Genomic DNA, 26,053 nt, shown 5'->3' with positions numbered 1-26,053 from the left:
TATAGTCTAATGGAGTAAATAGAAAATAAATAACACATGTGGTATGTAAGAAGTTGGTAAATGTTAAGAACAATAAAACAGGGAAGAAAGTTGGTGCTGCTTGTCAAGGGGAATCTTGCAGGTTAGCATAGGGTGGTCTGAGCAGGCCTCAGAGAAAAGAGTGTTTGTGAAAAGACCTCAAGAACGTGAGGTAGTATATTTGTCTCTAGCCATTTTCAGTTGCCTGGGTACAGGTGGATGTTAGGAAGAGAATTCTCCAGATACAGAACGCAACAAGTAGAGAAGGCCTGAGGTGAGGTTATGCCTGGAATGTTCTAGCACAATAAGAAGGAAAGAGTGGCTGAAGCAGGAAGTGAGTAGGAGAGCAGAAAGTGAAATGAAAGGGGGTCAGACAGACAATGGGCATTCAGAGAAGAGAGTATTTGTGAGTATATAAGGATTTTTTGCTTTTATTAGACTATAGACGGGGCATTGGAGGATTCTAAGTAGAGGAGTGATATGACTTGATTTATGGGATTACTCTGGCCTCTGTGTTAAAAATAAAGTGTAGGTGGGTAAAGTAGGACATAGAACGTGAAGTGGTCATGGAATGTGGATCAGGCCAGGAGATCTTCACCAAAGATTAGAAAAATGACTGCACATGAAAGTGGGCTCTGTTATTGGTTCCTGAGTTTATATTTAGTCTTTGGACACAAAATTGCCTGTTCCTTTTAAATCATCAAAGCATTTAACCTATCTTGAGAATTCTCTCCTGACAGCTGAAGTCTGGCAAGTTTTATCCCATGGAGATAAGACTTTTTTTTTTTTTTTAACGATTTTTCTTCTTTTGAGTGGGGGCAAAGCACATTAGATTTGCAAATCAAAATGTACCAACTGTACAATATCTCTTCAAACAAAATGCCAAGGTGGGGCCTTAATTTAAGTTTTGAAACTGTCGAAAGTTGACCTGATGCTTCTGTGCCCTCTTCTTGAACCCGTGTTCCTTCTCCACGTAGCCCCCTGATGGCTCTGGGCTTGGCCTCCCGGGCCTTTCTGACTTCCTCACTCTTAAGTAATTTCACACGTTTAAGCCCATTTTTTCTCAATATCTTATGTTCTGCTAGATTCCTAGGAGCTGAAATTATTTTCTTATGAGATATGGCTAAGGAAAGGTAATTGTTATCACTCTGAAATAATGTCATTTTCTTAATCTAGTTAAAACGACTAGTGTCAATTTGAGGAGATTGGTTGCAGGTAGTTTTGATTTAAAAAGAACTTGTTGACACCTTTCAAACCACCCAGAGTGGAGATGCCTGCTCAGAGTAAATGAACGAGCATTAGTATCCCTGGGAATTTTGGGCAACCTGGGATACTGTTTTAAAATGTAGGATTCATTAATAATCAGGCATGGTGAGGCCAGCAGAGGACGATTGCCCTTGACAAGAAAGACTGTTAAACTCATAGATGCCAACCATGCCATGGGGCCACGTGAGGAGGAAGCAGGGTTAGAGGGAGGCAGAGGGAACAGGGGGAAACACGGGTGATAGTCTTTATTGCCCTTTATTTTGGTTTCCATAGGAAAAAATGGGTGACACAGAGTAAGCAGATTTCAAATTGGCTCATCAGAATAATTTCAGCAGGCTCTGTAATCTATGGGGCTGTCCCTAGGTATCTGGTGCCTGGCCCTAGTACAATCCGGGCAGATGGACTGTGGCCCACAGTATGAGAACCTTGAGAGAACCCCTGAAAGGAGATTTTTGGGGTCTAGGCTTTAGACTGACTTGTTTGCATGTGAAACATGTGCTCTCACACATCATTTACTAGCTGTACGAGTTAGCTTGCCTTACCAGGGGCAGTTTTTCCAGTGCCAGCAAGGCTCCATATGTCAAAGAATTAGAGATAAGTGGTTAACACAGATACAGAGGCTTGTGTTCTAGCTTTAGAAGAGTTCATGTCTCCTGGTCAGAATGGCACATATCCAGTAACTCCCAACAGGAGAAATATGCAGTGTGTCTTCTCTGCTCTGGGTGTGATCTACAATAAACAAAGCAGATACCCTGATGAAGTTTTAAATTTCTTTCACTGCAAGAGAGATTTCAATAGGTTTCAGATTATGTTATAATATCTTGGAAACTGTCAGGCTGCAAACCTCTCTGTTTGGAATAAATCTTTAAAAGGCTTTGGCCTAGTCATGATGATAGACAACTTTGCTGCCCACAGTAAAGATCCAAGTCATTCCTCATGCATATTCACCCCTAAAAGTTACACGTCTTCATAGAAAAAATAATCATTTCAGATCATACTTTAATCACACCAAAGTGCCCTTTAAAAGTGTGCCAGAAGACCTCACTGCAACTGCTTTTTATTTTACACTAATATATTTTCATTATATATTTTACATTTTATATAAATTGGTATATAATTAATAAATGAACTTATATTTAAGTCCTCCTTCTCGCTGTTTGTTGCAATGCCTTTTTTTTTAAATTTCTCTGAACAATATCCGGGCTGCTGCACAAGAAAAATACATTAATGCCCCTAAATTTGCATTTGTTTTCTCAATTCTTCAGCGGGTGAGGGAGAACACATTCTGACAGCTCCTGTGACAGCTCCCGTGTGTTCTTCAAAGAAACCCTGGGATGGAAGATAAGAGGGATCTGTGGAGAATTTGGATTCATTGTAAAAAATTTAGCCATGGGACCTGCCAGATTGCTGTTCTCATCCCAGAAACGATGTTCATTAAGAAACCCCATTGCCTCATGATTTACTGATTAGAGACCAAATATCCTAGAAGACTCATAAATTAGTCTTTGAATAGCCTCTTCAGCTCTCTCCTATGTCCAACCAACGGGTTATGCTTTAGACCCATTTGCACCTGACTTAATCTGTATGAAAATTTACCCATTCTACTTTCTATCTTATTACTTAGATTGTTACCTAAAAAGCTTATGTACCTGGAATCAATTTCAACAACAGTTTTTGTTAATAAAATATTATTAGTTATATTAAATACTGAAACAATTTAAAAATGTTATTTCAAATCTAACTTTTAATATTTGAGATGAAATGATTCTGCATGTAAGGGTTAAAAATCCTTACATAGATCAATTTCCAGATATTTTTATTTCTAAATAGGCTTTCTTTTAATTTGAAGAGAAAAAAAAATCAAAGTACCAAACTTTTCTATTTTCTTCTCTGCCTCCCCAGATGTGAAATATATTTAATAGTTTCTGCAAGTACTTGAATCCAAAAAACTGTCAACATTGTGTGCCAGCATGAAGTACAAGGAATAAACAAAGCAACCCCTGGTTTCTGAACAATTAAGAAGATTGAAACTAAAATGATTCCATGCAAGCAATAACCTGGATATAAATAGAAAAAATGAAACAAAATTCAGAATAGATGGGAAGATAACATGATCTAAACAACAAACAATGGGGTAGTTTTTAAATCTACCAAATTAAAAAAAAAAGCCAGACTTAGGTGGAAAGGGACTGAAAGTATCTTTTAGTTGTCATTCATTGACTTAGCTTCAAACCCTCATTCAAAAAAGTGTTACCAGTGACATATTTTGTGCTATGTATTGAATAAACAATGAGAAACAGGGCAATGTTTTCTTCATCCCGAAACTTAAAGACTATTTTGAGAACATACTCTAAATAAGTTATAACAAAAGGATGGCAAGTGTGTAACTGGTCTGTAGTATCAAGGAATGAAAGTCTGTTTCCTGAGGCAATAATGTTAAATCCAGAAGTAAAGAACGAACGGTTATTAGTGAGTGACTAGATGTAGCCAGATCGAGGTGGTGGTGCTTAAGAGGACATACTGGGTTGTTGGAGCGGTGGCTTCAGAGAGAGGATATGACAGCAGGAGCATAAGCCCTGAGATGGGAAAAGAGGTAGCCTGTCTTAAGATCTAAGAGATCTTAGACAGTCAGCACATCTGGAGAAGACAGTGAAGATATGATGAACATAAGGCTGGTTCATGTAGAACCTTCAAGTTCTGTCAGAAATCTCAACTTTAAGCTAAGAAAAGTGAAAGCCATTAATGAGTTTTAAAGAAGAGGTTTTAAATCTATAAAAAAACAAACAAAAGAACCAGGTTGACTGTAGCATTGAGGCTGGGTTGTAATAAAGTGATAAAGATAGGTAAGTAGATATAAGGCTATTTAATTAATTCATGTAAGAGATGATGGCTTCTTTGAACTAGGCTATTGGGGGGGGTTCAGGACTATAGAAACATGGAGGAAATGAAAACCATAGCAGTTGGAAACTGACAGCACGTGTGTAACAGCAAATGGGAAGAATCAGAAAAAATCCTTAGGTTTTTAGATAAAGCAAACCTATGGTTGCTTGAGAATTTATCGAAGCAGAAAACACCAGAGGAAGAATAGTTTATGAAAAACTTCACAAATTCAGTTTGGGGTCTGTTGAATTTGAAGTGCTTATGGGAATGCCCCATGTCATGACAAGCTGTTAGGTGGGTTTAGTATAAAAGGTACAGTAAGGAAAGAGGTCTGAGCTTCTGCCAGTCAGAATGGCCTAGATTATGTCACAGCAAAATTTCAGAGAGTTAGAACAAGATTTAGTTCTTGCTTTTACTACATGTCCATTATAGGTAAAGAAGGGAGTTTTTTCTCCCCCTAGATTATCCGCTCAGACTCGCAGGTTGATTAGAGCCTTCCCTCGTCACGATGCTGCCATGTCTCTGGAGGCTTCAGTTTCCACCATGGTCAGGTCGAGAGAGCACGTAAAACCACAGTAGCTCAAAAACTGTTCTGTTTTAAAATGATACTTATCATGTGGTTTGCATTCCATCATCTAAGGTAAATTATATAAACTCTGCTGACTTAAGTGTAGTTTCCAATCATTACCCAGGAAGAGGAAGAAATCAGAATGTTTTTATGTGAGTGCTAGTGATATCCACCACAGGACTGATGACACCAATTCCGGTCATCTTAACACTGCCCATGTAGTGGAATTTCAACACTGTGGCTGCCAAATATTTTCCCTATGCTTTGGTAATTTCTCACATGATGAATCTCTCTTCTCAAGATACAGACAGAATATTTACATTTCAAAAATCTGGCAGTTTTAGATGAAGGCATGTGCCTTAGATTTCTCCAGTCATTGGAACCCCCCCCCTTGAAATATGCATTAGAAAGTTATCCCCATGAAGAGGTGACCATGAAACTGGAATACACACTCTGGCACATGGAGTGACAGAGATTTGGGTTTTTTCTCAGGAGGGAGGGGAAGAAGGGAGTGGAACACAAGGCATCCAGTCTGAACGGCCATCAGTTCCAGGTGGCACAGCCATGGTATCTCATCTAGAACAGTCCCTGAGGGAGAGTGTCATTGCTCCTGGCTGGGTAGCTCCAGAATCTTTCCTTCTGGCCCTTCCCTAATTCATACGAGCTCCATAGCATTCCTTTACAAATCAATTTTCTACTTAAATAAATCAGAATATTTTCTAATGTTTGCAATTAAGAATCCAGAGCAATATGGTATTTGGTCCCAGGAAAGTCAACAAGCCCTCAAGGAAATGGAATTCAGTGAATGTGTTATTTAAGCTGGTTGGTAGGCACTGACAGTTTTAGTGCAGAATTGGGACTTCGGGTGGTTAATGGCAGAGCGTGTGAAATTGTTACTTAAATACCTCTAAAATGAAATGGCTAGTAAAGACTTCAAAAAAAAAAAAAAAACAAAAAAAAAAAACATGTAGCTGATGACAGAAAAGAATTAGGAAGGATTGAGGATTACAGTAAAGAGAAGAAAGACTGGCTGCGTCTAGCTATAACGAAGAGCTAAGTAACAGAAAATCATAAGATTTAAGTTTTAAATTCTTGGCTCAAGGCATAGTAAAGAGAATTGGAGACTTTCTGTGCCTGTGTCAAAAGTATTTGTTATTACAAGATTGACATGGTCAAGAATAAAACATCCTATCTGATGCTCTGGGTTGCTGCATTTACATATTTGTTGGATTTCTCAGTAACAGCATGTTGAATAGAAATGAAAAGGACACCAGAATCAAAAAGAAGGCCTAAAACACCCCACCTCATGCAGCAAAACAGAATCTCTTTTCCACTCTATATAGGCCATTAAAGCCTTGCCTCAGGACCCCTAAGATAAATAAGTACCTTGCACGGGGAGCCAATTTGTCTTGTACCCCTTCTGTCAGCCCTTCTCTCTACAGCTAGAGTTGGTCAGAAATTTTAATTGCTTCCTCAGTTATTTTTTGGAGGGAACGTATCATGGGTGACTCTACCTCCCAAACTGAGAGGACCCAGAATATAGTTCTATTGCTAGAATATATTGGGAAGAAGAGACTTAGTATTATTGAAAAGCATGGGGGTGGTAGTTCTTGATAGACCTTGGAAAACCTATGAGATACTGCCTTTGAAGCAAGCTCATTGATTCCATTGGAGAGAAAATTTAAAATAAAGGAGATATGGGCCAAGTTCAAAATGGAGAAATGTGGTGGGAAATGTAGGTAACTGTATTACCTATCATAGGAGAAGGCAACCATAACTTTATTATTATAAAGTTGGTAAAGATAAGAAGATGGTTGTAGATGATAAGCATGTTTGTGTTTGGTAGCAGGAATTTAAGAGAATCCTCATTTTTTCAAATTTCTATGTGAAGTATGACACAAGGTTATCTGCTGAGAGTGAGGGCGAATGAGGGAAGGTCAGAGATGTGCGGAAAGAGAAAGTGGTTTAAGAGATTGCAGAGATGAGAGTAAAGTAATGAGACAGAAGGAGAGGTTCAGTGTGCAGCTGTGTTGAAATTAATAACAGTGAATATTATAATGGGGCAATTAGGTCTTCCTATGTGACTTCTGCAAACATACTCAGCAAATGGATGTAGGATGCAGAAGGTCAACTCATCCTGAGTTGGAGAACTGGAGATATAATGCCTGCCACTGTCTTTGTCACTGGGACATTGATACGCACACACTCTGATGAAACTTAATACTGGCTCTGCGGAGACCAGTAGAAGCAGTGGACCACTACTTCAGGGAGAAGGTGCCCCTCCATGAGTGCTTGGAAGACTTGAGGACTGAGCTCTATGTGCGACGGAGTGAGTACTGGACAAAGGTAAAGCTATGTGAACACGTCTTGGTTTTCATAAGCAACTCTGTGCATTTTGAGTAATTTAGAGAATGATTCATCAATATTTCTCATATAATCAATATCAAAATATTGAACTGGGACTTCAAAATTAATTCAAGTAACTTATTGACTTCGTGTTGTCACCTTGTCATTGGTACGAGGACCAACTCCAGTGTCTAGGGCAATTTAAGAAACTAGATATTTCAGGCATGTAGGTAATATCAGGCTGTAACTCGCACCTGACATTATCAACATATAACATTTTACTGTGCTCATAGAGCCCCAGACAGACAGTAGCAATCCGCTGAATAAACAAATCAGTCAACCAATTCATTCACTATGAGATGGTCGCAAACAAAGCAAATGAACAAACTGTAACTTTCTCGGCACCTATGAGGATTTTACTTTCCAATGCTAGCTTAGTGCTGAGTACATTTACTTTCCATTTCTTATTATCCAAAGATACTATGACAAGGGCATCAGTTATGTTGTGTGAAAAATAGTCTATAATTTAAAATGATGGAGATAACATAGAGAAAATAAGATCTTTTTGGATATTCAGTTAAAATTTGCTAAAATATTCAAAGGCTGTGAGCACATGTCTGAGATATTTCCATCTATGTAATCTCTTTTAAAATTTTTTTGATTGAATTCATTGCAATGACGTTGGTTAATAAAATTATGCATATTTCAAGTGCACAGTTTTACAACACTTCCCCTGTACGATGCATTATGTGCTCGCCACCCCAAGTCAAGTCTCCCTCCATCACCGTCGATTCCCTATCTACCCTTCTCCGCCTGCCCCACCCCTCCCTCCTGCATCCCCACACTGTTGTCTATGTCCATAGGTTTTTACTTTTTGCTTTATCCCTTTACCTTTTTCACCCATCCTCCCAACCCCCATCCCCTCACACTTCTGTGGTTTGTTTGTTTTTTAATAGTGAGTATAGATCAGTTTTATTGTTAGTATTTAGAGAATACTTATGAGTGTTTTATCTGAAAGTTAAAGAACTTTAAATGCAATATGTTATAAAATTTATTTACTTCTTAAATATTATGTAATTGCATGTAGGATTAATATTTCTTCTCAAGAAATATTGTGTAAATCGTCATACCATTCGAAGTAGAAGTTGTAAAGGACTTGCTTCGTAAAACTGCTTCACAGCAAACTACATTTATTTTATATTAACGGAAGGATATATTTATTTATCCCCAGGTAGCTCCCACTTGAGATTCTGGTGGAACTTATTATAGTTTGACCTCCTTGGGTATCCAAACACATCCTTTTCCAACTAACTCAGGGTAATAATAGAGTCAGAGTGACTGTGACCACTTCTGGGATCTGCTAGCGACTCTGAACTACAGCCAAAGTATCTGGGCAGCCTGTTTCTTAGGCTGAGTAATAGAGTGAGACTTAATCCTGGTTAGTACAATGCATGCTTAACCTAAGGTATTTTATGCAAAAATTGAAACTATTCATCAAATGCCCTTGATATCTGGTTGAAAAGATACTATTTATTTTTCTTTTTAATTTGCAAAAGGTAAAGAATTAAATCTAGTATTTTTCACCAAAAACAACTTTATTTACACAGAGGTTCTATTAGTTTCGTTTTTGTTTTGTTCTGTGGATGCTCAGAATGGGATTAATTATAATGCTGGAGTCATAATACACTCTCACTATTGGCCCTTTCCTAGCCTGCCTGGCTATAATTTATACTGCTGAATATCACTGTAGTTCATTTGTTTTAATTGCTGAATAATATTCCATTGAGTGAAGATAGCACCATTCATTCACCTACTGTTTGATTTATAAGCGTTTGGAAACAATGATGGCGTGAACATTCTTGAATTAATAAATGTTCCCTTTTGCACACATTCAAGGGTTTCTTCTGGGTGTATACTGAGAAGTACAATGACTACATCATAACTTATTTGCTTATATTTTTGTATTTGTCAGGCTTTAGATTTTTCATGATTTAAAGTTAAACTAAACTGAAATACGATAGGAGAGAAATAGACCAGCCCTGGCTAGATGGCTCAGTTGATTAGAGCTTTGTCCCAAAGTGTAAATATTTCTGGTTGCGGGTTCAATCTCTGATCAGGGCACATATAGGAACACTTTCTCTCTCTCCCTTCCTGTCTCTTTAAAATCAATTTAAAAGAAGTTTTTTGTGTGTTTGTTTTTTAAATAATAGACCATTTCTTCTTCAATGGTATTTCAACAATAGTATGACCTTTATTTGGCATAAAAGAGCTCAATAGTATATGAATATAAAAAATTACATATAAATGGGCCTTCTATACTTTAAGAAGTGCATTTGGTCATGACATTCTTTCTTTGTAGTCACTAAGAAGTAAAACATCTTAACTGTGAATCAGGTGTTTATTGATATAGTTATAACTAACATTTGACAGGCATATGATACTATAAGGAGATGGACAACAATCAGTTATAGCTGGAAATATTTAAAATATTTACCCATTATAAATAGAACTGCTTTCAGGAAAGAAAACCTCTATATCCACAACTATATCACACTTTTTGCCTTATTAAACATTATTTTAACATTTTAGATTTTCAGTATTTTCTAAAATGTGGTATACTTAATGCTTTTACATTATTTTTATCTACTCAATCGTTTCCATAATCGCGAGGATGCTAGTAATTTTATTTTCAAAAATGAAGCTGGTGAAAATCAAATTGTACTGAATCTTCTGGAAGCAGGGATCAAATCTAGTTCTTGTTATAATTGCCTGTCAGAAGAGTACTCTACTTATAAAAATCACCTCTTTAAAATATGCTTTTTCACATTCTAATGGTTTTTCATATTTCCTCTGAGTAGAAGCTTAACTTCATGATAGTTCTTCAGACTATTAACAAATTCCACCATCATTCTGTTGTAATTGATTGTGTTTACTTCTAGACTTTCTCCTTTGCTCCATTTTGAGGAGAAAACGTAGATAAAATATTTTTCTATATAATCCTTTTAAATGCACATTAACATTTGCTATGAATTACCTTTTGTTCTGTCAGCAGTAGTATCCATGAGCAAAAAACAAGCTTATCTCTTCTTTGAATGATTAAACCTTTGAAGTAGTTACAGTAAACAAAGCTTATAGTAAGTAAAACAAAAGTTAACTCTGCCCTTATTTCATATTCCTTTATTTTCATATGCTAAAGATTTTCTCCATTTGGTAACCCCCTTCCCCATTCTCTTGAACTGCTAATAAGTAGAGAAGGGTCCTAATATAGTCCAAAGATGTAGAATAATTTAGTAACCAGTTTTGCACTGCATTGCCTGCTTGGTCCTGCTTTCTTATCACCAAAATGATCTCTTAGGCAATAATAAATGATAACACACAACTTTTGTTCATTCATTTATTCAATAATAGTCAATCAAAATAATATAAACTGAATTTAAAATGTCCTTTTTTCCACAATGTCTGAGCAGTATGCATAAATTCCTTTAAGACATTCTTTAGTCCTAAATGTACTTTCTTTTATATACTAATGAAGAAGAAATATATGGCTTTTTTTTTTTTTGCCAATGGCTTTTCAATTCTTGGTGTGAAATTATTTTTTAATAACCTACTTAAAAAGAGTGACAACTGACAGTTGTCAAAGGTAGAAAATGTTTGAAGTTTCTGTTGATAATATTTAAATATTCAGTTAGGACACAAAAGTTTATAAAGATAACTGGAAAGTGGAATATATTTACATAAAATTATATTATAAATGGAGATAAAGGTTTTTCAATAGGATACAAAATCAGGTTAATTTAAAATGAACCTAATATATCCTGTACTGTTTGTTATTTGACCTGTAACTACTCACAATAGTTTTTTTTTTTTCTTTCTTTTTTTTTTTTTTTTGTATTTTTCTGAAGCTGGAAACGGGGAGAAACAGACCGGGATCCACCCGGCATGCCCACCAGGGGTGACGCTCTGCCCACCAGGGGGCGATGCTCTGCCCCTCCTGGGCATCGCTCTGCCGCAACCAGAGCCACTCTAGCACCTGGGGCAGAGGCCAAGGAGCCATCCCCAGAGCCCGGGCCATCTCTGCTCCAATGGAGCCTTGGCTGCGGGAGGGGAAGAGAGAGACAGAGAGGAAGGAGGGGAGCGGAGGTGGAGAAGCAAATGGGCGCTTCTGCTATGTGCCCTGGCTGGGAATCAAACCCGGGTCCCCCGCATGCCAGGCCGACGCTCTACCGCTGAGCCAACTGGCCAGGGCTACTCACAATAGTTTTTTAACTATTAACGAATAGTTTTAACTAAACGAATGATAACATTCGTTTTTATCTAAAAAAACCACTTTCTAAATTTGAGCTCATTCCCTACCTAGGCAATACCACTTGTAAACAAGACGTCTACATTTCTAGATTTGTAGATCTCTGTTAGGTTACTGACCCTGTGACTTGAAGGAAAGGAGAGTTGCTTAGACTAGAAATGATGTGGGTGCTTCAGACTATGCACCCACCTATGGGTGTGTAGATCATTCACAATTTGGGACACTGATCACCATTTCAGAATATGCTTCAAACTTTCTATCTTGTGTGTTATAGAAATGAGAAAACTGACAATTTACAAATTAACATAGCAATGTAGTCAATATTATTAATTACTTACATGTCCCAGAAACATAGAACTTAACTATGCTAAACATCAGGGTCTAAGTTTAGGAAGACGCTCCAGAGCGTTCAAAGTGTAGACTAATATTAAGCCCATTTGCATAAAACTTATTTATTTATTTATTTATTTATTTATCTATCTACTTTTTAGGTGAGAGGAGGGGAGATAGTGAGGCATATTCCAGCATGCACCTGGACTGGGATTCACCCAGCAACCCCATCTGAGGCTGATGCTCGAGTGCTGAGCTATTTTTAATGCCTGAGACAATGCGCTTAGACCAACTGAGCTATCCTCAGTGCCAATGGCCATGCTTGAACCAATCGAACCACTGGCTGTGGGAGGGGAAGAGGAAGATAAAGGAGAAAGGGAGGGGGGAGAAACAGGTGGTCACTTCTCCTGCAATGTCCATATACTGAGCCAATGTTCTATCCACTAAGCCATTAGCCATGGCCTACTAATTTTTAAAAAAAGTAGTTATAGCGCAGCCAGTCAACAAAGTGTGTAACTTGAGCTCTCTGCTTAATATTTCTGATATCTGTTTTGATATCTATAAAATGAGGGCAATAAAGTAGATAGTATAAAGGTCCTTTTAAGTTAAAAAATATTTGCACATTTAAAAGTACACAAAAATGAATATAAGAATGATGGCTTAGTGAAGTGAATGATATGTTTTTGTCATAAGCTCTTATATGATCTTAGGTTGCAAGATTCATGGGTGAGAGACAGCACACCTGATGTCTGTCCACAGGAGGAGGGTAGACTGCCAAGGAAGTTGTCAGCTTTGGAATTACAAAGTCCAAGAGGCATCCAGAATGGAAGTTCAGTCCAGGCAAGTCAGAGTGGCAGATGGTGGGTAGATGGTTGATTATGCTTCAAGTGGTAGTGGTCTTCAGGGCAAGGTGACTGACAATGCTGTAGTTCACAGGAACTCTGTTGTGACTGATCAGCTAGTGACCATAGAGCCATCAGATGCTGAAAGAGCTAGAAGAGGATAATACTGGCAATGTAGTGCAGCCCTATTGTAGAGGGAACTCACAGGAAAAAACGAGGGTAGTAGGATTGCAGTTCAGTGAGTTTATTAGTTATCAGCAGTTCTAAACTACGGAAATTGTCTCGGGTCAATCTAAGCAGAAAAGCAATGTCATTAAAGAACAGAAGCAGAGAAGCAATGCCATTAAAGAACAAACGTTAGCTTATAGATTAAACTGGAAAGCTAAGGGATCAGGCTTAGGAAAAGGCAGAAAAGAGGCACCTTTGGGAGTCAAGCAGCAAGAACTACTCAACAGTCTTATTGGTGAGTTACTACCACAGTGAATCAGATACAGTTGCTTTCAGTGCTCTGCACAGGCTTCACATTCTAGGGAGTGAGTTTTCAAATGGCTTAACTTGTGTTATGAAAATACCTTTCAGCTATATATATAAAAAAGGCACACATATATGTGTGTGTGTGTATTTTTTAATGTTAAAAAAGACTATACAGAATGGGGCATGGACATTCATAAAAGGAAATTAAAAAAAGCTAATGTTAACTATCCTGAGAGCATTCAAGACAAATACCCAGATTCAATGGAGAACCTGAATGACTTCCAGGAGACAGGACAGCAAGCTTGGCATGTAAACCAGACACAAAGAATTGCCTTTCTAGTGTGGGGGTGTGGGAAATCCATTCCCGGGCTCCCTAGTTGGTAGAAAAGAGGTCTCTTAAATATACCACTAGTTCTGGATCTCACTGACTGAAGACCTCTGAAGGGCTGATTTGTCTTTGGCAGGTCAGCAAATTAAATTCTGTGATACAATAAAGTATGTTGTGCAGTTTCTAGAACACAGAAATTATGGCTAATAATTATGATCTTCATAGTCACCCTTAAATATATGTTGAATGGGGAGAGATTCAGGCAGTGCTTGCATTTCAGCATGACTCAAGTATGAGTCGTATGAGTCCACTTAGGATTAATGTAGAAATCTTGAAATAAATAAAGATGGGAATAAAATTTGTTTAATAATGTCTTTGTTGCTAGCTGTGGAAACTGAACAAGCCATATAACCTCTCTGCCTGTTTCCTTATCTGTAAAATGAAAATAATAAAAATAATAGTTATGAGGAATAAATAAGAAAATGCATGTGAAGTGCTTGCAAGAGTATATAACAAATACTGTATGTTAGCTCGCCATCTTCTCGTATTGGGATTTTTATTTTAAAGAGTGCACAAAATGCTTTCCACATTATCAGTTCATTTCAAACATATAATCCTGTGGTGAGGTTATCAATTTAAAATTTAAACAATGAAAAAATGGACATTCGGCCCTGGCTGGTTGGCTCAGCGGTAGAGCGTCGGTCTGGCGTGCGGGGGACTCGGGTTCGATTCCCGGCCAGGGCACACAGGAGAAGCGCCCATTTGCTTCTCCACCACCCCCCCTCCTTCCTCTCTGTCTCTCTCTTCCCCTCCCGCAGCCAAGGCTTCATTGGAGCAAAGATGGCCCGGGCGCTGGGGATGGCTCCTTGGCCTCTGCCCCAGGTGCTAGAGTGGCTCTGGTCACGGCAGAGCGACGCCCCGGAGGGGCAGAGCATCGCCTCCTGGTGGGCAGAGCGTCGCCCCTGGTGGGCGTGCCAGGTGGATCCCGGTCGGTTGGGTGCATGCGGGAGTCTTTCTGACTGTCTCTTCCCGTTTCCAGCTTCAGAAAAAAATAAAATAAAAAAAAAAGGACATTTTATTTACTTAGCAGGGATAGAGTGATACCCTCATCTTTTAACTACCTGTACTAGACCTTGTTAAATCTGTAAAAAGTGTATCACTAAAAGACCTCCATGAAGACAGGAAGAAGACAACTCTCAGTGGTGGGCAGTAACATTTAGTAATATTGGGGAGTTACCATGAATGATATTAGTATATTCCTTTATGTATACATTCAGAAGAAATATTTTCCCAAGGAGAGATGCAGATATTCTTTGTTCTTTACATTTTAAAACTGAACAAATATTATAATGAGAAAATGAGTATGAAATTGTGTCCTGCCTGCCCAGGCACTGACGCAGTAGATAGAGGGTCGGACTGGGATGCGGAGGACCCAGGTTCGAAACTCTGAGGTCGTCAGCTTGAGCGTGGGCTCATCTGATTTGAGCAAGGCTCACCAGCTTGAGCCCAAGGTCACTGGCTTGAGCAAAGGGTCACTTGGTTTGCCGTAGCCCCCTCGTCAAGGCACATATGAGAAAGCAATTGATGAACAACTAAGGTGTTGCAACAAAGAGTTGATGCTTCTTACCTCTCTTCCTTCCTGTCTGTCCCTATCTGTCCCTTTCTCTGTCTCTGTCACACACACACACACACACGAAATTGTGTCCTAAGGTGCAAGATAGCTTGGCCAGAGATGGCCCTTCTGGTTTTTGTTTTTCTTTCCTCCTTACCCTGTACTGAATTGAGTGTGTGTTTGAGAGAGAAATAAGCGCAAATACAACCTTTTCCCTGCTGTTTATGTGTTTGGTATTTCTGTTGTTCCTGAAATAATTAATCATTCATGAAAAGGTCTTAGTAGTTGTTAAAGCTAAAAGCAGTGATAGCTTTGTCCCCTTATCATGTCAGGGGTGCTGTCCTTAATGCAACTTTGGAGCTCACAGTAATGTGGAAGAAATGCCACATGGTAGAAAGGAATTAAGCAAGACTTGAGAACAGACGATTATTTATTATTTATTTATATATCACTACATTACAGAAGGATTTAAAGAACATAGAATTTCATCCCTAGAATGGAGAAAGAGGAATCTATTTGCAACTAAGCTATATTTACCCTATGTATATAAACAGATTTCTAGAAATAAGATGAACATTCTGATATTATTTGGGGTGCCCACTATCTCAAGAGTAAAGTAACATCATATCTGCATCTTTCTGCATGTTCATCACTGTATACCAGGACTAATGCAGAAAGCTCTAGTTAATTTGTATATCATAAACTTAGACTATAATAATTTTTTAAAGTATCACCATAGGGAGTAATTGTTTTAGTGAAGGAACTAAGGCTAAGTATAACGATGTTATTTTTTAAAAGTGTTATTAATGTTGATTGATATATTTAAAAATTAGATACTCATTTTAAGTGAGTCATGAATAATTAAGTTCCACAAAATCCTCCTTTGAAATTTTAAGCACACACAGGGAAAGTTAAATAATTCAGTTATTTAAGAGAGACTGACTGAATTTCTACTTTGTGAATGATTTTTATGTATTACATCCTTCTCTTCAATAACAGCAATGATTATAATAGTGATTCTCAAATGTTGGTGGGCATCTGAATCACCTAGTACAGTGGTCCCCAACCTTTTTTGGGCCATGGACCGGTTTAATGTCAGAAAATATTTTCACGGACCGGCCGTTAGGGTGGGACGAATAAATATATCATGTGACCTAGACAAGTGTCAAGAGTGAGTCTTAGAATAAGCATTTGATAAAATCCAGCACCCATTCATGATCAAAACTCTCAGCAAAGTGGGAATACAGGCAACATACCTCAACATGATAAAAGCCATCTATGAGAAACCCACAGCCAACATCATACTCAATGGGCAAAAATTAAAAGCAATACCCTTAAGATCAGGAACAAGGCAGGGGCGCCCCCTTTCACCACTCTTATTCAACCTAGTCCTGGAAGTCCTAGCCACAGCAATCAGATAAGAAGAAGAAATAAAAGGCACTCAAGTTAGAAAAGAAGAAGTGAAGCTATTATTATTTGCAGATGATATGATAGTTTATAGAAAATCCTAAAATCTTAGTCAAAAAACTACTGGACCTGATAAATGAATTCAGCAAAGTGGCAGGATATAAAATTAATACTCAGAAATCAGAGGCATTTTTATACACCGAGTCAGAAAGAGAAATTAAGGAAACAATCCCCTTCACTAATACAAACAAAAAAATGAACTACCTAGTACATTGATAAAAGAAATCAAGGAAGATACAAACAAGTGGAAGCAGATACCATGCTCATGGTTAGGAAGAATAAACATCACTAAAATGTCTATATTACCCAAAGTAATTTATAAATTCAATGCAATACCAATTAAAATACCAATGATATACTTTAAAGATATAGATCACATATTCCAAAAATTTATATGGAACCAAAAGAGAACACAAATAGCCTCAGCAATCTTAAAAAAGAAGAATAAAGGGGGAGATATCACACTTCCTGATATCAAGCTATACTACAAGGCCATTGTACTCAAAACAGCCTGGTACTGGCATAAGAGCAGGCACATCGATCAATGGAACAGAACGGAGAACCAGAAATAAACCCACAGCTCTATGGACAACTGATATTTGACAAAGGAGGTAAGGAAATACAATGGAGTAAAGACAGTCTCTTCAACAAATGGTGTTGGGAAAATTGGACAGCAACCTGCAAAAAAATGAAACTAGACCACCAACTTACACCATTCACAAAAATAAACACAAAATGGATAAAAGACTTAAATGTAAGTTGTGAAACCATAAGCATCTTAGAAGAAAACATAGGCAGTAAGCTCTCGGACATCTCTCGCAGCGATATATTTGCTGATTTATCTCCACGGGCAAGGGAAATAAAAGACAGGATAAACAAATGGGACTATATTAAACTAAAAAGCTTTTGCACAGCCAAAGACAATAAAAACATAATAAAAAGACAAACTACACAATGGGAGAACATATTTGACAGTACGTCTGATAAGGGGTTAATAACCAAAATTTATAAAGAACTTATAAATCTCAACACCAGAAAGACAAACAATCCAATCAAAAAATGGGTGAAAGAAATGAATAGACACTTCTCCAAAGAGGATATACAGATGGCCAATAGGCATATGAAAAAATGCTCAACATCACTAATCATTAGAGAAATGCAAATTAAAACCACAATGAGATATCACCTCACACCGGTTAGAATGGCGCTCATCAATAAAACAACACAGAATAAGTGCTGGCGAGGATGTGGAGAAAAGGGAACCCTCCTACACTGCTGGTGGGAATGCAGACTGTTGCAGCCACTGTAGAAAACAGTATGGAGATTCCGCAAAAAATTGAAAATCAAACTGCCTTTTGACCCAGCCATCCCACTTTTAGGAATATACCCCAAGGACACCATAGAACAACAGTTCCAGAAGGAGAAATGCACCCCCATGTTTATAGCAGCATTGTTCACAATAGCGAAGATCTGGAAACAGCCCAAGTGTCCATCAGAGGACTAGTGGATTAAAAAGCTTTGGTACATAAATACTATGGAATACTACTCAGCCATAAGAAATGATGACATCGGATCATGTACAATAACATGGATGGACCTTGATAACATTATATGGAGTGAAATAAGTAAATCAGAAAAAACTAAGAACTATATGAACCCATGCATAGATGGGGCATGAAAATGAGACTCAGAGATATGGACAAGAATCTGATGGTAACAGGGAGTGGGGGGTGGGGGGAGGGGGGGTGAGGCGAGGAAGGAGAGGGAGGGGGTGGAGGAGGGTGGGGCACAAAGAAAACCAGATAGAAGGTGAAGGAGCACGATTTGACTTTGGGTGAGGGATATGCAGCATAATCAAAGGTCAAAATAATCTGGAGATGTTTTCTCGGAACATATGTACCCTGATTTATCAATGTCACTGCATTAAAATTAATATAAAAAAAGGGTGAGTCTTAGACGGATGTAACAGAGGGAATCTGGTCATTTTTAAAAAAATAAAACATCATTCAGACTTAAATATAAATACAATGGAAATAATGTAAGTTATTTATTCTTTCTCTGCGGACAGGTACCACCAAATGGCCCATGGACCGGTACAGGTCCGCGGCCCGGGGGTTGGGGACTACTGTCCTAGTAGACTTGATAACAGATTTCTGAGCTCCATCCCTGCCTTTCTGATTCTGAAGTAGGTCTCGGATTAGCGCCTAGAATTTGTATGTCTAGTAGATTCCCAGGTGTTTCTGATGCTGTTGGCCTAGGGACCACATTAGAGAACCACTGGTTTAGATAGAGATTACTAAAGTCAATGTTATCTATAAATCTTGGTGGCCCAATGAATTGGCTATAAAATACAACTGCTAACCAAAAATTAATAGAATTTCACCAACCAGTTAAGCAGCTACAAAAAAAGCTAGATTGAAATAATAGAAGAAAAATACTGTAAATTCAGAGCACATATCTATAAATTATAAATTGAATTATTTCAATGTCTTGAATGTAAGACTCATATTTTCTTTTTACAAGCTTTGCTTCTTATTAGTAATAGATTCATTTTTTAAAAAGTGAGAGTTGGAGAGATACTAATACAGACTCCCGTATACACTCCAACCAGGATCCAATTGTAACCTATATCTGGGGCCCATGCTCCAATCAGTCAAGCTATTTTTAGCACTTGAGGCTGATGAGTTCTGAATGAACCATCCTCAGCACCCAGGGCCAATGCTTGAACCAATCAAGCCACTGGCTGTGGGGGAAGAAGAGGGAGAGGAGGAAGACAGGGAGGGGAAGAGAAACAGATGGCTGCTTCTAATGTGTGCCGTGAGCAGGGATCAAACCCGGGACACCTGCATGCTAGGCTGATGGTCTATCCACTGAGGCAACCAGCCAGAGCAGTAATTGATTCTTAAAACTACTTAGAGTAGAAAACAAAACCAAAAAAAGCCAAGGGCATTTCTTATATGTCAATCAAACTCTGTAATATTTTGACTGTTCTCAAAGAGCAACTCATTCATTGACCAGATGAATTTAGTGTTGTCCAATTCTATAAATAATTTTAAAAGAATGAATTGACATGCTTTTTAAAAAATATTTATTTTAGTAAGGCGAGAGAGAGAGAGAGAGAGAGAGAGAGAGAAGGGGGGAGGAGCAGGAAGCATCAAATCCCATTTGTGTCTTAACTGAGCAAGCCTTGAGCAAGCCTGGTGTTTCAAACTAGCAACCTCAGCATTCCAGGTTGACTTTTTTTTATTTTTTATTTAATTTTTTTAATTTTTATTTTTTTACAGAGACAGAGAGAGAGAGAGTCAGAGAGAGGGATAGACAGGGACAGACAGGAATGGAGAGAGATGAGAAGCATCAATCATCAATTCTTCATTGAGACACCTTAGTTTCTCATTGATTGCTTTCTCATACGTGCCTTGACTGGGGAGCTACAGCAGACCAAGTAACCCCTTGCTCAAGCCAGCGACCTTGGGTGCAAGCTGGTGAGCCTCTCTCAAACCAGAGGAGCCCGCGCTCAAGCTGGTGACCTCGGGGTCTCGAACCTGGGTCCTCCGCATCCCAGTCCAATGCTCTATCCACTGCACCACCACCTGGTCAGGCCCAGGTTGACTCTTTACACACTATGCCACCACAGGTCAGGCATGAATTGACTTTCAGTAATAAAAAATTCTATATCTTTTCCCCCAATATTACGTCAATGTTATCACTCTAATTATTTTCTTCAGCAAATACAAACTATTGAAGATGTTGGATATTATATTGACTATTAAAAGAAAGTTCTGTTTTATAAATCTGATAAAATAAAAACTTAATAAGATTATTTTTATATGTACAAATAATTGGTTAATATACAAAGGTGGTCTTGGCATTTGATGAATAAAAAAACAGATTATCATAAACCAGAGCTATCAATATTTTAAGAAAATCTACAAATGTACAGAAAAATCAGAAATTATAAATGGTTTCTCCTTGCTTTTCCAGGAATAAACTGCCCTTAATCTACAGGATGCCAAAAAATATGAATGAAAAGTACAATAGTTTGTGAAAAACTGCTTAAAATGTGACCAATATCTATTTATAGAGCCAAGAACAAAACGATCACATTTGTTTCCTCTTTGCACTGGGCAGAGCACTGCAACCTGACAGTCTACCCACTGCACCTTTAGAGTGAGCTTTGTACTTTTTGGAACATTATTATTTGAAAATGTTTTGAGTATGGTGAAATGCCATACAAGGCAGAGAAGGAAAAATGTGCTCCTAGATGGTGGTAGATAGGACAGCTGCTCCACAGGGGTTGAAGAATCCAAAATAAGCTAGTACTGAAATACTCTGCTATAAATTTTGTAGTTGAGGGCATATAAAGCTTTGATGATAATCTCAAAGATGTGGTATTTGTGAGAGTTTCCCTAAATGCCAGTTGGGAAAAGGCAGTGTGCACAGTAGTTAGGAGTGTAGACTGGGAAGATACAATCCTGTAGGCCAGGGGTCCCCAAACTTTTTACACAGGGGGCCAGTTCACTGTCCCTCAGACCATTGGAGGGCCAGACTATAAAAAAAACTATGAACAAATCCCTATGCACACTGCACAGATCTTATTTTAAAGTAAAAAACAAAACAAAACTGGAACAAATACAATATTTAAAATAAAGAACAAGTAAATTTAAATCAACCAACTGACCAGTATTTCAATGGGAACTATGCTCCTCTCACTGACCACCAATGAAAGAGGTGCCCCTTCCGGAAGTGCGGCGGGGGCCGAATAAATGGCCTCAGGGGGCTGCATGTGGCCCTCGGGCCGTAGTTTGGGGACCCCTGCTGTAGGTGAAACTTAAGTCTCCACTTCCTGGTTATGTGACCTTGGGCAAACTCTTTAACACTCCTTTGATGAGTACCCTCATCTCTAAAATGGAAATGGTAACGTTACCTATTACATAGGATTGTTGAGAGAATCAAGTGAGTTAATATATATAAAAGGTTAGATCAGTACCTGGCATCTAGTTAATACCAATATATTAATATGTTATTATATATTAAATGCAATATATATAACCAATAATACAAAATATACAAATATATACATCTGTAATATATGTAATAAATAGGTGTCATATTAATACTATCACGTATTAATAGATGTAATATATAGATAATAAATACTATATGAATGCTAGCACTTATGATTTTTATTACTTCCTTGATTTTAGGACCGTACTTTCTTTCTTTCTTTTTTTTTTTTTGTATTTTTCTGAAGTTGGAAATGGGGAGGCAGTCAGACAGACTCCCGCATGTGCCCGACCAGGATCCACCCGGCACGCCCACCAGGGGGCGATGCTCTGCCCATCTGGGGCATTGCTCTGTTGCAACCAGAGCCATCCTAGCGCCTGAGGCAGAGGCCATGGAGCCATCCTCAGCGCCCAGGCCAACTTTGCTCCAATGGAGCCTTGCTGCGGGAGGGGAAGAGAGAGACAGAGAGGAAGGAGAGGGGGAGGGGTGGAGAAGCAGATGGGCGCTTCTCCTGTGTGCCCTGGCCGGGAATCGAACCCGGGACTCCTGCACGCCAGGCTGATGGTCTGCCACTGAGCCATCCGGCCAGGGCTAGGACCATACTTTCTTTTATGTCCTTTATCTTTCCCCCAAATCTTAATTATAGTTAGAAATTAACCAAATCTTAATTGCTACAATGTTCTTAATTCAAGTTTAAATCATTAATTCATTACTCATTCTTTATCTTCACATGCTTTATAGAAACACAGATAAAAATTTTTTATTGAACTTATTGGAGCAACATTGCTTACTAAAATTATACAGTTTTCCAAAGCACAGTTCTATAACACATCATCTATATGGTGCATTGTGTGTTCACCACCCCAAGTCAAGTTTCCCTCCATCATTACCCATCTCCCCTCTAACATCCTCCACTTCTTTACATCCTTCTTTCCCTCCCCACCCTGTTGTCGTCTGTGTCTGTAAGATTTTTTCTTTGCTTAATCCCTTCACATTTTTTACCCAGCTCCTATTTCCTCTGACAGCTGTCAGTCTGTTCTCCATATTTATGAATCTCTATTTTGTTCACTAGATTCACATATAAGTGAAATTTTATGATACTTATCTTTCTCTGACTAGCTTATTTCACTTAGCATAATAATCTCCAGGTCCATCCATGCTGAATAAAACCATCAACAAAACGAAAAGACAACCCACTGAATAGGAATACATATTAACATATTCATCTATTAAGAGCTTAATATCCAACATTTATAAGGAAATTATAAAACTTAACACACACACACAAAATGATGTCAGAGTAATGGTGGTGTGAGAGATACTCCTGGTTGCTCCCCTTGAAATTTCAACAAATTGAATAACTATAATGCAGCAAAGAAACTCCAGCTGGGCTTGCAGGTGCACTGGAAAGATCCATGTACCCATGGACTAAAGGTGGCATGAGTTGAAAGAGGGGTGGCACATAAAACTCATTTGTGGTCAGCTCTGGAGAGGAGACAAACCTAAAGGGACTGAGTTTGTTTTTTTTTTTTTTCTTTGCTGGCCTATGGGGAGAAATGAAGCTCAGGCTGGTTGGATTTTGTCTATTGGGTATTAAGAAGGAAATCCAGAATGACTGGATCTCCTTCTGTTTGGAGGAAAGGTGAGATGGAGGGGCAGAGGGGGAGATAAACCAAAGCAGCCAGAGCACAGGATTATGGCCAATATGTCCCTGCTATCTGGCTGCAGCCTGCACTTGGCAGATACAGAGAAAACTAAAGTGTCTCTGCCCAACCTCCCAGATCCTGCCTCCCTCACCTTGTGGTATGAACAGTGGCAAAGACAAACCCCATAGCTAGCTCTCCAGAGCCATTCTCTTCCCTGAAGAACAGAGGTGCTCCGATTCTGGTCCCTGGGTCTGTGAGACCTGGGGAGGAGCTCCCAGAAGCCTGAGATTGCCATTAGAGCCAGAAAGCCAGAAAGCCAAAGCCATAAAACTGAAGCCATTAAGCCCTCACAACACCTCCCACTCATCAATGGGACAGTGGCACCACCTATATTATAGTGACAGCAACATCTCAGTGGAAGACAGCCCAGGAACTTCACAAAGCTAAAACTTCTAATACAACAACCCCTACTGGAAGAAACCTACCAAAACCAAGTAAATAATATCCAAAGAAAAGCAGGTGTTGCCATACTCATATCAACAACTCTGACTTCAAGACAAGAAAGGTAGCCAGAGATAAAGATGGACATTTCATAAGGATAAAGGTGACACTGATCAAGAACACATTACACTTCTTAATATATATGCATCAAACAAGGGAGCACCAAAATATATAAGACATCTACTAACTGATCTAAAAATAAAAGCAGACAAAAACATAATCATACTTGGAGATTTCAACACATCATTGATGGCTTCAGATCAGCGGTTCTCAACCTGTGGGTCGCGACCCTGGCAGGGGACAAACGACTAAAACACAGGGGTCACCTAAAGCCATTTTCCGATGGTAAAGCATCAGCCTGGCATGCAGAAGTCCCAGGTTTGATTCCTGGCCAGGGAACACAGGAGAAGCACCCATCTGCTTCTCCACCCCTCCCCCTCTCCTTCCTCTCTGTCTCTCTCTTCCCCTCCCGCAGCCAACGCTCCATTGAAGCAAAGTTGGCCCGGGTGCTGAGGATGGCTCTGTGGCCTCTGCCTTAGGTGCTAGAATGGCTCTGGTTGCAACAGAGCGACACCCCAGATAGGCAGAGCATTGCCCCCTGGTGGGCGTGCCGGGTGGATCCCGGTCGGGCGCATGTGGGAATCTGTCTGACTGCCTCCCCGTTTCCAACTTCAGAAAAATACACACACGCACACAAAAATGAAATGGGCAAAGGACCTGAATGGACACTTCTCCAAGGATGACATACAGATATCTGGCCAATAGAGATAAGAAAAGATGCTCAACGTTACTAGTCATCAGAGAAATGCAAATTTAAAAACTTCAATGAAATACCACCTCAAACCTGCCAGAGTGGCTCTCATCAATAAATCAACAAACACCAAATGTTGGTGAGGATGTGGGAGAAGGGAACCTTCATGCACTGTTGGTGGGAATAAAGATTGGTGTGGCTACTGTGGAAAGCAGTATGGAGTTGCCTCAAAAAGTTGAAAATGGAACTGCCTTATGACCCAGCAATTCCACTTTGGAGAATATATCCAAAAAAACCCAAAATACAAATTCAAAAGAATACGTGTACCTCTATGTTTATTGCAGCATTCTTTACAGTAGCCTAGATTTGGAAAAATGTCTTATTTCATCTCCTTTTTTACAAGCAGGACATTTAGGCCTCAGTACTAAATTTATAGCACAGTTAACAATGTTATAGAATGAAACATAGAATAATAAAGGATTAGGTATCATATAATTGAGTAAAGTTCAGTTTTCACATAAAAATAGTACCAAATAGAAATAAAATGTTTCTCTATTTTATACATTACCAGTAATCCCCAACACTTGTCTTTTATTTTATAATTAATATAGTACATTTCCTAGATTACCTTTCATACTTTGAGGCTTTGAAGACTACTGGGATTAAGAAATCTGTTCTAATTTAATAAGGCTTATGTTGGCTGGAAAGGGCCACATAAGGAACAGTAGTGGAAAGGGCCACTACTGTTCCTTGTATATTTACCGACCTTGTCTAATTATTATGGGAGAGAGAGGTTGGGGAGGTGTCATGGGCAGTGGATTTTGCGTAGCGTCATTAACTGAAGTGATTTATACAAATCCCAGGAATCAAATATTAGAAAAGTTCCTCTTAATACAGGATCTGGAATATCATTGTGTTCAACTAGTATGTGTGGTGGAGTAAATTATTTACCCCAATTTTCCACCTGTATCCAAGCCCTTTGCTATATAACTTTGCAAGTTCTCCTACTCAAGGTGGAGGCTATTTCCCTGTCCCTTTTTTCTGGGTCTAACCTCTGATGTACTCTGTCCCATGTATGTGCGCAGCAATTACAGTGTGACATTTCTCAGTCTACTGCTTTTCCTCCTGCCAATCTGCTGTAGCCACAGTAGAGCTAGCTTCCTCTGAGTAGCTTCTTCTCCCTACCCCTAACCGGGGCTCCAAATTATGCACATGTGAAAGAGACCAAAACCCAGCTTACACAAGTAGCCTAGCCCAGTGGGATCTTCAGCCTGAGCAGAGCTTTCTAGCAGAGCCCTGTTCCAATGAGCTGATCCCCACTGGTGCACACACATCTGAGAAATAATTCTTGTATATAACTGAGATTTTGTGGTTGGTTGTTACATAACCAGTGCTGACTGATACATACATTGAGTCTTAGTATATAATAAAAAAGGCTTTATCTTTTCTAGACAGCCAGGACTAACTCTAAAAATAGGGTAACTGATAATGACATAGTTTTACATACATTTAAAAAACATCAAAGGCATTTGGGAATGGTAATTAACTTATGAAACAATTATCACATAATTAATGAAGCTAATTTGTGTTTGTTGTATCCTTAGTTGTACTATAAAACATATATCATGTGTGCTCATTAAGCTAGTTGGGGTGATTTTAATAATTGAAATAAAGTCAATAACACAATGTAATTGGAAAATTCAACCAATACTTTTAA

The sequence above is a fragment of the Saccopteryx bilineata genome, chromosome 1 (genome assembly GCF_036850765.1).
Source record: "Saccopteryx bilineata isolate mSacBil1 chromosome 1, mSacBil1_pri_phased_curated, whole genome shotgun sequence".
Classification (NCBI taxonomy): domain Eukaryota; kingdom Metazoa; phylum Chordata; class Mammalia; order Chiroptera; family Emballonuridae; genus Saccopteryx; species Saccopteryx bilineata.
This window is presented reverse-complemented; position numbering follows the sequence as displayed.